The following is a 13,383-nucleotide window of genomic DNA, read 5'->3' as shown; positions in this document are numbered from 1 at the left end:
TTGTTCATTTTGTGTTATAATTATAAGTGATATAACTGGGAAAAATAACAATTGAAAAGAAATATTGATTCACCCCCCCTTTAAGTATTTCCAACAGTTCTGGGATCACTGGTATATCTGATAAATGTGAGGACTAAGTCCTCTATATTGATATTGAGGAATATATGGAACCATCCCATGATTCTTAGAGTGGCACTTGAAAATGGGCAAGAGCTCAAAACCTCTCAGGAAGGGTTGTGGTCTCCTTGATTGATAACTATGATTGAAGAAGCTTCCTATTCAGAGCGAGTAGATTGAGTGCAATAGTCTAATATGATGTTGAGAGTGATATGTCCATGCAAGGACCATTTTGATGAATAAGATGTAGCAATGTTTGTGTTTTTGTGATATGGTTCAAACTATGATAAGAAGCATGCTCTCAGAGAAAGAAGGTTACGATGATATCCTAGTTCATGTTGCCATATGCATTATTATCAAATATACATTAAGTTTCCTCTATGGAGGAAGGAGCATATTTTCATTTATCTCAAGACTTGAAAGGGAATGAATATTAGACTCATGATTGCATATTGAAGAAAGCTACATATGGACTATAGAAAGTACCCTTGGCTTAGCATGCTTGGAATGATAGACAATTGATGCAGCCCTTGTCCTCTCTTCATAATTGAAGGTATGTCTTTGATATTTTGTTTTATATGCTGACATTTTTTTGATAGAATCAAGATCATCTTAGCATTCAGTTCTAGAGGGATTTGATTCTTGAAACCAAGATGATCCACTTATTTAGATTAAAAGTGTAACGGAGAGATAATGAGGACTTCCTTGTTAAGGGAAGTATGATGTCAAAGTCTTCGCATGATGATTTACACTAAGAATTTGAGAGAGCCTCCTCTTCAAATATAGTTTTGATGGATTCTTTATTTGCAGTGTGTTATTTGAGCCATATAGCACATGGATATGTATATTGGAATGTTGCAAAGTTAGTATTGGGATACCTAGACAATGTAGTTATCCATGAACTGAGATGCATTGCCAAATACTTGAGACATTATGGATACACAGATATTGAAAATGTTGTTGACTGGAAGAGCACAATTGAGTGTTGCCTTTGTTCCGCCCTAGTTTCCTCGATGATTTCCTGACATAGAAATTTATTGCTTTGAGAGACAGTGTGCATTGTTGCTAGCATGGTTGGTTGTGAAACGGTATGGTTGAGAAAGCTCATTGGAGAGTTGTTTGATCATATGCTAGGCATGACTATGATATTTTGTGACATATTATGGGTTCTAACATGCAGAGAATCTTGTGCTCCATGACAGGTTCAAGCACATTAAGATCAAATATCACTATATTCGGGATATGATGTTGAAAGGAGCAATGAGACTCCATCACATTTTGATTGATGAGAAGGCAGACAATTGGACCCTTGTGTTACAGCATGTAAGCTTGTGGTTGACCCGATATACTCTAGGTGTCATGCACTATGGCCAGGACTAACAGTCGTAAGCCTGGTGAAGGCACTAATGAGAGGAAGGAATCGCAGCTGATAAAAGACACTGATTTATGCTCTTCCCTATTGCCTGAGCTCTCAAGGTGAGGAATTGATCCATAAGGGATCCTAGGCTTGATGGATCTCTGGACAATAAGATTTGTGATCTTTTCCATTTATGACAAGTTGGGTTATCCTGTGTTAAAATTGGCAACTAGGGCCAAACTCCATGTGGGTCATATTATTTATGGCAGCTGATATTTTTCTTGGATCCCTCTCATCGAGAGGTGTAGGATTGATCTAAAGATCATCTGATTCCGATAAGTATTCATGGATTTATGAATTTATTTGCGTTATAAGACAATTCATCAAGGTCGGCCGCAACCAAATAAACCCCACATGTGCTCAACGTTTTAGTATAAATAGACGTGGACTTCAAGTCATTTCAACACACTTGGGATCTCTTCTTCCTTAGGAGGAGAGATCCTAAGGAATAATGTTGCCCTGATCTAGAGGGCAGAAAGCCGGAACTACCGGAAAATCCGAAACTGCCGGAAAAAGCCAAAACTGTCGAAACTGCCGAAAAAGCCGGAAAAGCCGAAACTGCCAAAAAAGCCAGAACTACAGGAAAAGTCGGAACTGTCGGAAAAACCAGAAATTCCAGAAAGTCAGAATTGCTAGAAAAGTCGAAAAAGTCGGAACTATAGGAAAATTCAGAAAAAACCGGAAATGCCGAAAAAGTCGGAACTGCCGGAAAATCCGGAAGAGCCGGAAGAGCCAGAAATGTCGGAAATGCTGGAACTGTCAGAAAAGACGAAACTGTCGGAAAAGTCGGGACTGCCAGAACTGCCGAAACAGCCAGAGCATATGTCTTCGAAGGAGAGCATCATGCAAGGGATGGCTAACTAACATTGGGATAGTTGTATGGTACTTAGCAGCAAATACACCAAGCATGCAATGTTATAGCTAGCATGCAACAACAAGCATGCTAAGGACAACAAGCATGCTAGGGACAACAAGCAAGCAAGGTGCAGCCAACACATAGGTTAGGATGGAAACATGGCGTAGCAATGGCACATAATGCAGTACAGTGATGGGTACAATCATGATTAATGAAGCGTGATGAGATGCAACATAGTGATGATGGGTGTAGCATGGTGCAGCGCGGTGAGGTGCAGCATGATGACAAAATGCAGCACAACAGTAGGTGAAGGAGTCACCATGGAGAATTAGTTGAAGTAGCATGTCTTCAACTGATCTCATGTATCATCTTCTTAGAGATGATCTATGCTCTTATCTAGATAAGTCAAAGTGTTGACTTCTATTGTAAACGTACTATCTCTCTCTCTCTTTGTTGAACTATTGAAGAACATATAAGAATAATTGATCAAGGGTTTCCCCACATTGGGGTTTGTCCCTGGCTAGCGCCACATCTTGTGTCCTCTTGTCTTGGGTTGTCTTCTGCGATTTATGTTTATGTTCTATCTGCAGTTTACTTTAATGTTAATGTGATTGCTAATCTGGAAAAGATATGGAGCTAACTGTGAAAATTGAAATAAATTGCTCTAAGCATAGAACATACCTAAAATTAACATGGTATCAGAGATGAGGTGAAGTCAATTCCCAAGCAAGAGTGAAAGAGCAATCACCGAAGACAGTTGGGAAAGGACAAAAGGATCAGTGGATTCCTCATCCCTCTTCAAATTTACCAAGGGCGAAGTTGAAGAAGAGAATATTATCAGAATGGTGCAGCAGAATATGGCCTACCTAAAGATCACTTCATTGGAAGACCGGATCTCAGGGTGGAAGGAAAGGCAAATAACTAGTTCGGCCATTATGCGAAGGAGTGTCTGAATGGCAGGGGCACATCACTTGATGATGATAACAATCATTCCAGGGACATCTTCAATGATCAAAGGAATGACAGGTAATACAGGTCATCAAGGATATGGCCGACTCTTCATAGAAAGCAAGGAAACCCAGGTATGAAGAATCAAATGTTGTTTTTGATGAGATAAAGAAGCATTATCTTGTATTGGCCCTCTCCTTTAGATTCTTTGGGAATCTGGCTTATAGATTGTAGTGCTTCAAGGCACTTCATCAGATAGATGGGTGCACTCTCTAATTTGGTAGAGATGGAAACAATCGTGGGATTATACTTGGAGCTGATGCCACCTATCCCAGAAAGGGTGTAGGGAATGTTAATCTCAATTGAATAAGGGTAACTCGATTCATTTACAAAATATTTTTTATGTACCTGATCACAAGAAGAACCTGGTGTCCATCTTGGAAATGGAAGTCAAAGGTTTCAGGGTGGCATTCATCGATGGAAAGGTACATGTTAAAAAAAATATAATTTTCAAAGATGTTTTTTCTCATGGGTTCATGGTTGGCAATTTGTATCAAGTTGCAAGATGGTCCATTGGGGATCATGTCAATTTACATATCGCATATATAACACCTGAGGTCTACCTATGGGGCCCTACCTGATGTGAGTCAAATGGTGATAAGGATGTCTGAATTCAAGTAGAGCATGAAGGTACATGTCTGAGATGTACTGAAGGAAAATCTTATAAAGGGGACTCATGCAGCAGGTCCACAAGTTTGGAACAACCCGAGGAGTTTGAGATTCATGATCGGGAATTTCATGTATACAGGTGGAAGAAAGCCCTCTATGGCTTGAAGCAAAACACCCCGGGCGTAGTATGAGAGGATTGATAGTTGTCTAATGAAGCTGAGATTCACTAGGAGTGAAACCGATCCAAACCATTACCCGAAGGTCGTGGATGATAAACCTCTCATACCGGCACCATGAGGACGACCTATTTCTGACAAGTACATACCCTCTCATTTGCAGAAGTAAGAGGGAGTTGGATTCTGGATGTGGAATGATAAACTGCAAGCCTGTGACTACCTCGAGGATCTTAACTTTCAAAAGTTATATGGTAGTGATGTCGGACCAAATTTGGGAAATGCCTCTGAGTTTCATAAACTCATTCGTGTTGATGTTCTTGGTGAACTTTTGTCCGGACATATGTTTTGCAGTTAGCATGGTGGGCTCATATTTGGTTGAGCCTCACTGAATTGGTGCCAAGAATCTTCTAAGATATCTTCAGGGCACAATCTCTCATGGATTGAGACACACTGCTGGAAATATGAAACTGCATGATTATTCGAATGTTGACTGGGCAGGCAGTGTGGAGGATCACTAGAGCACTTCTCAGTGCTGGTTCTCTTTGGATTCTACTTTGATATCATGGATGAGCAAGAAGCAGAAGTCGATTGCTATAAGCACCATCGAGACCGAATACATAGCTACGAGTATGATCTCGTGTGAAGCTGCATGGTTGCAGAAGCTCTTAAGTGAGTTGTTTGTACACAGGATGAATACCACTGTGATTCTCTGTGACAACTAGAGGGGGGATTCGATTATTGAGGAATCATGTATTTGATGATTGCTCCAGCAGATAGACATCATATATTGCCTTATCTGCGATATGATAAGTCAATGAGCGAGGAGGCTCCATCGCATTGAGACTGATGTACAGGTCGCAGACATTTTTTCAAAGCCCCAGGGAAAGGTCAAAACTGTGACTTTCCCGAACGACTTGGAGTCGTTGAGAGACCTTCTTATAAGGGTCTTGCACGTTGCATGCATTGAGCTTTGGGAGCTCTAGGGGGCTTGGGGTACTTACTGGAGCAACATACGACCACAAGGCAACTCACCCTCCCCTGGTGGTGTGCTATGAACAGGATGATTAGTTCTTCTGTGGGCCGGGATGATTAGTTCTCCCATGGAAACTGTGGAATAGGATGATTAGTTCTCTTGTGGGCCGGGATGATTAGTTCTCCCATGGAAACTGTGGAACAGAATGATTAGTTCTCCTGCAGGCCAGGATGATTTGTTCTCCGTGGTGACTATGGAACGGGATGATTAGTTCTCATGTCGGCCAGGATGATTTGTTCTCCCTTGTGATTGTGGAACAGGATGATTAGTTCTCCTGTGGGCCAGGATGATTAGTTCTCCATGGCATCCACTGACAGGATGATTCGTTCTCCTGGGGACAAGATGATTAGTTCTCCTGTCGAGGCATCCTACCCATGCAGTCTAGGACTCATGGGAAGTACCTCTCATTTGATCAATGAGCAGGGAAATGAGGATAGGGACCATAGTAGTACTATCGATGGACGCATCGCTATATCTACCGTACTCCCTATGCTAGGATGACCTCCATTGGTCTAGGATCAATGAAACTGATCTGGGATTAGTATTAGCGGTTTGAGACACTCTCTTGTGACATTGATCTCGGATCAATATGAGTGGTTTGAGACACTCTCTTGTGACATTGATCTAGGATCAGTATGACTGGTTTGAGACACTCTCTTATGATATTGATCTGGAATCAATAAAACTAACTTCCAGTCAGTAAGATTGATGTGACACACTCTCTTCAGATGAAACTAACTTCAGGTCAGTAGAGATGGTATGAGACATTCTCGATCAATTCTTCTTCATCATGGTTCAACAGAGCAGAGCAGTGCAGGGAACTGATGGCAGAGATGGTATAGTCGGACATATGGATCAATGGATGGAGTTCTCCCTAGTTGAGAGGGAGTGTTAAAATTGGCAACTAGGGAAAAACTCCATGTGGGTCATCTTATTTATGGCAACTGATATTTTTCTTGGATCCCTCTCATAGAGAGGTGTAGGATTAATCTAAAGATCATTTAATTCTGATAAGTATTCATGGAGTTATGAATTTATTTGTGTTATAAGACAATTCGTCAAGGTCGGCCAGCAACCAAATAAACCCCACATGTGCTCAACGTTTTAGTATAACTAGAGGTGGCCTTCAAGTCATTTCAACACATTTGGGATCTCTTCCTCTCTCTACTTGTCTTTGGGTTTTAGTAGGAGGAGATATCCTAGGGAATAACGTTGCCTTGATCCAGAGGGAAGAAAGCCAAAACTGCCGGAAAAGCCGGAAAAGCCGAAACTGCCGAAAAAGTCTGAACTAAATGAAAAGCCGAAAATGCCAAAAAGTCGGAACTGCCAGAAAAGCCAGAAAAGTCAGAACTGCCAGAAAATTTGGAACTGCCGAAAAAGACAGAACTGTCAGAAAAACCGAAAAAGCCGAAAAAGCCGGAACTGCCGAAATTTCCATAAAAACCCAGAAATGCCGGAAAAGCCGGAACTGCCAGAAAATCCAGAAGAGCCAGAAATGTCGGAACCGCCGAAACTGCCAGAAAAGCTGGAATTGCCAGAACTACCAGGGACAACCGGAACTGTCGAAACTGCTGGGGACAACCGAAACTACCGAAACTGTCAGGAACAGTCGAAACTGCCAAAACTGTCGGGAACTATCGAAACAGCCGGAGCATCTATCTTCGAAGGAGAGTAGCATGCAAGGAACAGCTAAATAACATTGGGACAGTTGTATGGTACTTAGCAGCAAATACACCAAGCATGCAATGTTACAGCTAGCATGCAAGGGACAACTAGCATGCAACAACAAGCATGCTAGGGACAACAAGCAAGCAAGGTGCAGCCAACACATAGGTCAGGATGGCAACATGGTGCAACAATGGCACATAATGTAGTACAGTGATGGGTACAGTCATGATTAATGAAGTGTGATGAGATGCAACATAGTGATGATGGGTGCAGCATGGTGCAACGTGGTGAGGTGCAGCATGATGACAAAATGCAGCACAACGATAGGTGAAGGAGTCACCTTGGAGAATTAGTTGAAGCAGCATGTCTTCAACTGATCTCATGTATCATCTTCTTAGAGATGATCTATGCTCTTATCTAGATAAGTCAAAGTGTTGACTTCTGTTGTAAACGTACTATCTCTCTCTCTCTGTTGAACTATTGAAGAACATATAAGAAGAATTGATCAAGGGTTTCCCCACATTGAGGTTTATCCTTGGCTAGTGCCACATCTTGTGTCCTCTTGTCTTGGCTTGTCTTCTACGATTTATGTTTATGTTCTATCTGCAGTTTACTTTAATGCTAATGTGATTGCTAATCTGGAGAAGATATGGAGCTAACTGTGAAAATTGAAATAAATTGCTCTAAGCATAGAACATACCTAAAATTAACATCCTGCATATTATCAATGTAGGGTGTATGTTATCCTTGTCATTTATGACAAGTTGGGAAATCCTCCCTTACCATCAAATTGAACTTGACAGGGTATACCCAGTGTGCATCCTACCCACAAGCGAGGCTTATTGGGATTGCCACCTATCTAGCCAATGAGTGAGGAAACTTGAGATAGACTATGATCCTTACCATTTATGGTAAGTGGTATCTTGATTCTTGAGGGTCAAGGTGGGAAGATCAACAAACAATAGGATATTTGTGATCCTTACCTTCCATAGTAAGTCGTATCTTGCCTATTATCAATCGGATATAGGGTGACATATTAATCACCCCTATTTTCTGTGGATATGGGGTGGAATTCGATGCTCCCCTATGATTATTCTTCTTCTTTAGATTGATACATCATTGTTTTACTGATGATCAAAGATGAGACAAGTTGAAACAGGATGTGATAATATTTTTCTTCTTCGATGAAACAAGATTTTGTGAGTCGAGATGCATACATGACGAGATAAGATGGTACGATATGGAAATTGTATATTACATTTGGAATTCCTCCCTAGCTGAGAGGGAGTGTTGAAATTGGAAGCTAGGGAGAAATTCCCATAGAAACCCTAAAACCCCAAGAGGAGCCCATCGCACCCCAAAGAAGAATGCAAACTAGATAAAAGGGGAATTCATTTGGACAAAAGGGAAATATTATTAATTTAATAACAAGCGGGAAAGAAATTATTTGGAAAATATTTGGATTAAAATATTTCCCTCCAAAATCTAAAGTTAGCTTGACTCCATTGGGTCCCATTCAAATTTTAGAAACACTATAAATAAAAGATTAAACCTCATCCCCAAGTGCAATTTGAATATGAGAAATAATGTGAATATTTGTGGATCGCTCTATCTGATCTGCATTATAACCAATGGCTCATGGACCGCAATAGTTTGCGTAGCTTGCAAGCATCAATGGCTCGATATAGAAACTTGCATCAAATGGTGGTTCTATGGCTCACATTCCTTCTAATGGCTCGTTGTTCTGTGGTCTGCTCTCTACACACACTGGCTCATTATTTTAAGGTTCATATTCCTTTCTCTATGACCTACACTAAGACTCACACGGTGATCTGCATTGCAACATGTGAGAGGCATCGTATCATATACTTTGTACACGGTGACATCACTATTCTCTGTTAGTAGCTCGCATTCCTTGTTTTTGTGGCCCGCATTCTATATTTTAGTGGTTCGCATTTTATAAGGTTTGAAGGCACATCAAAGTGGGTCGCATTTTGCAGTTTGATGAAACGTCACAAATGGTCCACGTTATTATGGATCGCATTTATGGTATAGCTCGTATCTACAATTGCAGAACACTCAATGAAATCGCTTGTACATGACTATAACTTCTTGTTATAATGGCTCGATTAGTCGTCTTTTGTGGTTCATCTTTACAATGACTAACATTGGCTCGCACTATCTCTATGGTTCAATGTTTGAAGTGGCATCGCTATACACATTCCCGATTACAGTGGCACATACATATACGTGGGCTTGCATTTATGGTGTTTCCCTAATGTTTGCTTTTGTGACTTGTATTTTAAATCTTTAGTGAAGCCCTGATATGACTGATATGACCTATATATGTGTGTGTGTGTGTGTCAACTTAATTGAGATAGTAATAAATCATTTTTTCTATATGACAATAACCCTCTGGACCAGTGACTTGTTATAGATATATATGATAGTAACCATGTAGCCCTAAGGGATAGCTCAATTGGTCGAGTACCTGTTTCTAAGTACCTTGCTTAACAGGAGGTCACGGGGTCAAATCTCCTCCACACTCTTGGGGTTAGGCCTTTGCTAGCTTGGTCGATGGGTAGATCCCTTCGGGTTGATCTACCTAGATTTTCCTGTGGATGTAGCGGTCACTTAGTGTCCATGAACCACCCTTAAAAAAAATGTGATAGTAACCATGTATGGCTATGATTATAATCTTGTTACATAACAACACCCTTGTGAACAATGAGTCTATATCCTTCTTGACAACATGATAGTGCCATCATTACATTAATAATGATAGTAACTCGGATATATGATAGTGATCTAAAGTTGACAGTGAAATACATGATGATGGTAACTTTGAAATATGATGACAGTGACTTTGATACAGGAAAATGATTTATACCTATGATAGTTGTAATAGTGACTTTGATACAGGACAATGATTTATACCTATGGTAGTTGTAACAGTTAATTGTGTCAATACATCTATGGCATTGTTATGTGGCGGTATCTTCATGACTTGGCAATATATGGAAAACATGGCAGTGATCTTGATATGGCAACCCTTGATTGGACATACTTGGTAGTAACCCTTTGTAACACTTTGATCTATGATGATATGGAAATAATGGCATATCCTATATGACAATGATGATATTCCTTCATATCTATGACTCCGGAAATTGATGATATATTGCAGTGACATGGATGATACAGTTTGAGACAGTGATATGCTCGCAACTCTCCTGGACATGTTCAATTATCGTTCAATTCGCAAACGTAGTTGTAAAATAACTTGGGTTAGCCCTAGGAGGCTTGATCTGATTGATGATGATATTTCATTCCCTTTCTATTTTGAATCTCACTTGAACAATTGATGAATATCTAATAGAAGAAGAATATGGTTTGGTTTTCCTGCTTGTGATGTTTTTCCCTGGTCTCTGACCTATATCCAAGTGTCTCTTTTGTGCATGCTTTTCTTTTGTTGTTCCTTTCTATTATGTTGCATTGTTGATGTTATTTTTTTCTCTACATAATTGCTAATGATGTCATGATGTTATGGTGTGAATGTAATAAGTAAATAATGAAAAATTTTATAATTGCAACTATCTTCAGCAAAGAACAATCTAGCCCTAAAAATTTAACACATCCATAGGAATAGACACTAATGTCTACAAAGTAACTTGTAGGTGCTTTTCCAAGTTCCAAATGTGACAAGCGTGACAAGGAAGAGGAGAATCACATTGGTGTGTTCGATAAGGTGAAGAAACAAAACTTAAGTGTGTTAAACTCATAGCAAATAAGATGAAACTAATAATTGGATGAGATGTGGTGATGAATCATGTATCATTCTATCAAGGTTTGGCTCTTGTCGGAAGATTTTGAGATCTAAGAAATCTATAAGCATGTGGATAAGTAGTCTTTGGCAATAGCAACTTCAATAATCAATTATCTTTCACTTGTTAGCTCATGGGTGGATAGCCTTCATCTTCCAATTTGCAAAAGGCAAAGACAATACAAATAGGTAAGTCATATTGGGACAACTCAATACCATCTCGCAAGGAATGGACACAATTATTTGACCCTATAAGAGAACCTCTCTAGCTTAAGCTTCATTCCCATCCCTTGGAACTATGGACAAAGTGTGTTAGTAGATTGATTTGTAATAGGTTATAAAGGATGTTGGACATTTTGAACAAACAAGGAACCTAGAAATAGAAAAAAAAAAAAGTAAACAAAAAAAAATGTGGAGATAAAAATAGGTCATGCTTGGCCCGTGATAAAATTGATATTCATATTAGCTCATGATCATACCACCAAGAGATTGGCTATGTTCAAATAGCCTTCATATGGCCAACATACCACATATATGAACACCTTATAATAACATGCCCCGAGAAGAGTATCCCAAATGAAGAGATATAGTTGAAGCATGGATCAAGGGGAGGAGAGAAGCCATAGGCTCGTGTCATCTCTCCAATTTACAAAGGGTGTGAAGCAAAACAAGGAAGACGAGGTAATTCAATTGATCCCCAGTTAGATCGGCCTTCATAATCAAATGTGAATAAGATTTTGATTAACATTGCTATAGCTAAAGCAATGGTGTCTTCCGCTATGAAGCACTCATCCTTTAATATTGCCAAAGAAGAAAGATGATGTTTAGACATCGTTATGGGGATGGTCGAAAAAACCCTAGAAACAATCCCTTAATCTTTGTAGATATTATCCAAAATAGCGGCAAATCCTAGAGAAAGGCATAACAAACCAAGGGGGAATAGTAGACAATATTGAAATTTTGGAAAGGGCTCTCCTCCTAAAAGTTATTAAGCCTTTTCCTACCCATAGGAGGGTGTACAATGTATTAATCGTTGAATAAGTACCCATGATGCAAAACATTCAAATAAAGAATAAATCACTCAACCCGCAATGGGAAAGAAAAAGGTTGTCAAAAGGAAGAATGTGAGGTCTATCAACCCAAACAATTATAGCACTTCAAAATCTTGAAATTTTGATTTCATTCATGTCCAAAGAAATACATGCCATCTTAAATCCATGAACAAAATTGGCATAGAAGGGGAAGATTTCAATGTGGAAAGAGGTTTTCAACAAGTTCAAAGTGGAATCAAGGCTCCCCCTAGAAGAAAAGTATTCCTCAATCTGGCTAGGGAATGAGAAGTCGGAAAGATTAGTGTAAGGATGTGGATGGTCATCCAAGAGTTGAAAATGATTAAATTAGCTTGCAACAAGGGGTTTGGGGATTACCTATCTATATTTTAACCAAAACAAAAACACAAAACAAAACAAAACTCCTCATAAACATTGGTCAATTTACATAAATCAAAAATCTACACTTAACCAAGAAACTATTTGAGGTACAAAAGTGCAAGAGTTTTTTTTATGTTAGCATTCCAAGATGAATTTTGTAGCCCTTACTGCCAAGTGAGATGGCTATGGGATGGAACAAGATAATCCAACCAAGGGATACTTCCTTCCATTATGAATATGTATATAATTTCACTGGCAAGAGGTAGGTAAATGGTTTTACATTTATGGGCCCTCTTAACAAAGAAAGGAACACTAAAAAGCCATTTTCCATGATTCTTTAGTTAGAAGGGACAATGTAATAATTGGGGGCATATGGAACTTCATTCTTCGCCAAGGTGAGATGTGTGGTGACAATGGAAACATAGATACATTAGCAAATTTTCTTGTTCACGAAATTGATGAACACAACTTTTATGATCTCAAACCACTAAATTTTATTTCTACATAAAGGAACAACAAAGTAGGCTAAAAGGTATTTCCAAAACACATTCATAATTGCAAAGAAAAATATAGAGAATTCCAAAAGGATCCAAACCCATATTTGAGGTGGAGGGGTGTACAACCATATTCCAATATTCCTTCAAATTGAAACGTCAAAGGAGAAGCCTTTGAAACCCTTCAAATGCAACCCCCTTTGAATATACAATGATGTCATTGTAGAGTTTGACAAATCATAATGGAGGCATATCGATGAGAACCATAAGGTTTAGTTATGTTTCCATTCAATGAAAATGCTAACAAGGTTAAGATGGTGATCATTGAATGGGCCTTAACTCTCTGGAGCAAAAGATGCAAAAGCAACCTATTATAGGAATAATGCAAGTGGCACCTTATCGAGAAAGATCCAAATTCCCTCGAGGAAAAATACCAAAAAGGAATTATTTGATCGATAGGAATCTAGATGGAGCTGAAAGAGTGTAGTTGCTTCACATGCAAGAGATGACAAAAAATACTAAATGTTTTCAAAGCTTTAAAAATATAAGAAAATTTGTGAACATAATCTAAAGTGTCAAATATGAGGATTGAGATCAAGGCACAAAGTTGGGGAACATTGTAGAGCTTAATGTAATCCACTTCCAAAAACTCCAAGGAACCTCAAAAGAGTCAACATAGAAAAAATAGTTATATCCTTACCACTTTCCCTAGATTCATTGATTGGGAATAAAATCAAACACTAGTGGATGAA

The sequence above is a fragment of the Pinus tabuliformis genome, chromosome 5_1, assembly GCF_031772625.1.
Source record: "Pinus tabuliformis cultivar Carrire ecotype Pingquan chromosome 5_1, CPIR1, whole genome shotgun sequence".
Classification (NCBI taxonomy): Eukaryota; Viridiplantae; Streptophyta; class Pinopsida; order Pinales; family Pinaceae; genus Pinus; species Pinus tabuliformis.
The sequence above is the reverse complement of the archived record's forward strand: the minus strand, read 5'-3'. Positions refer to the sequence as shown.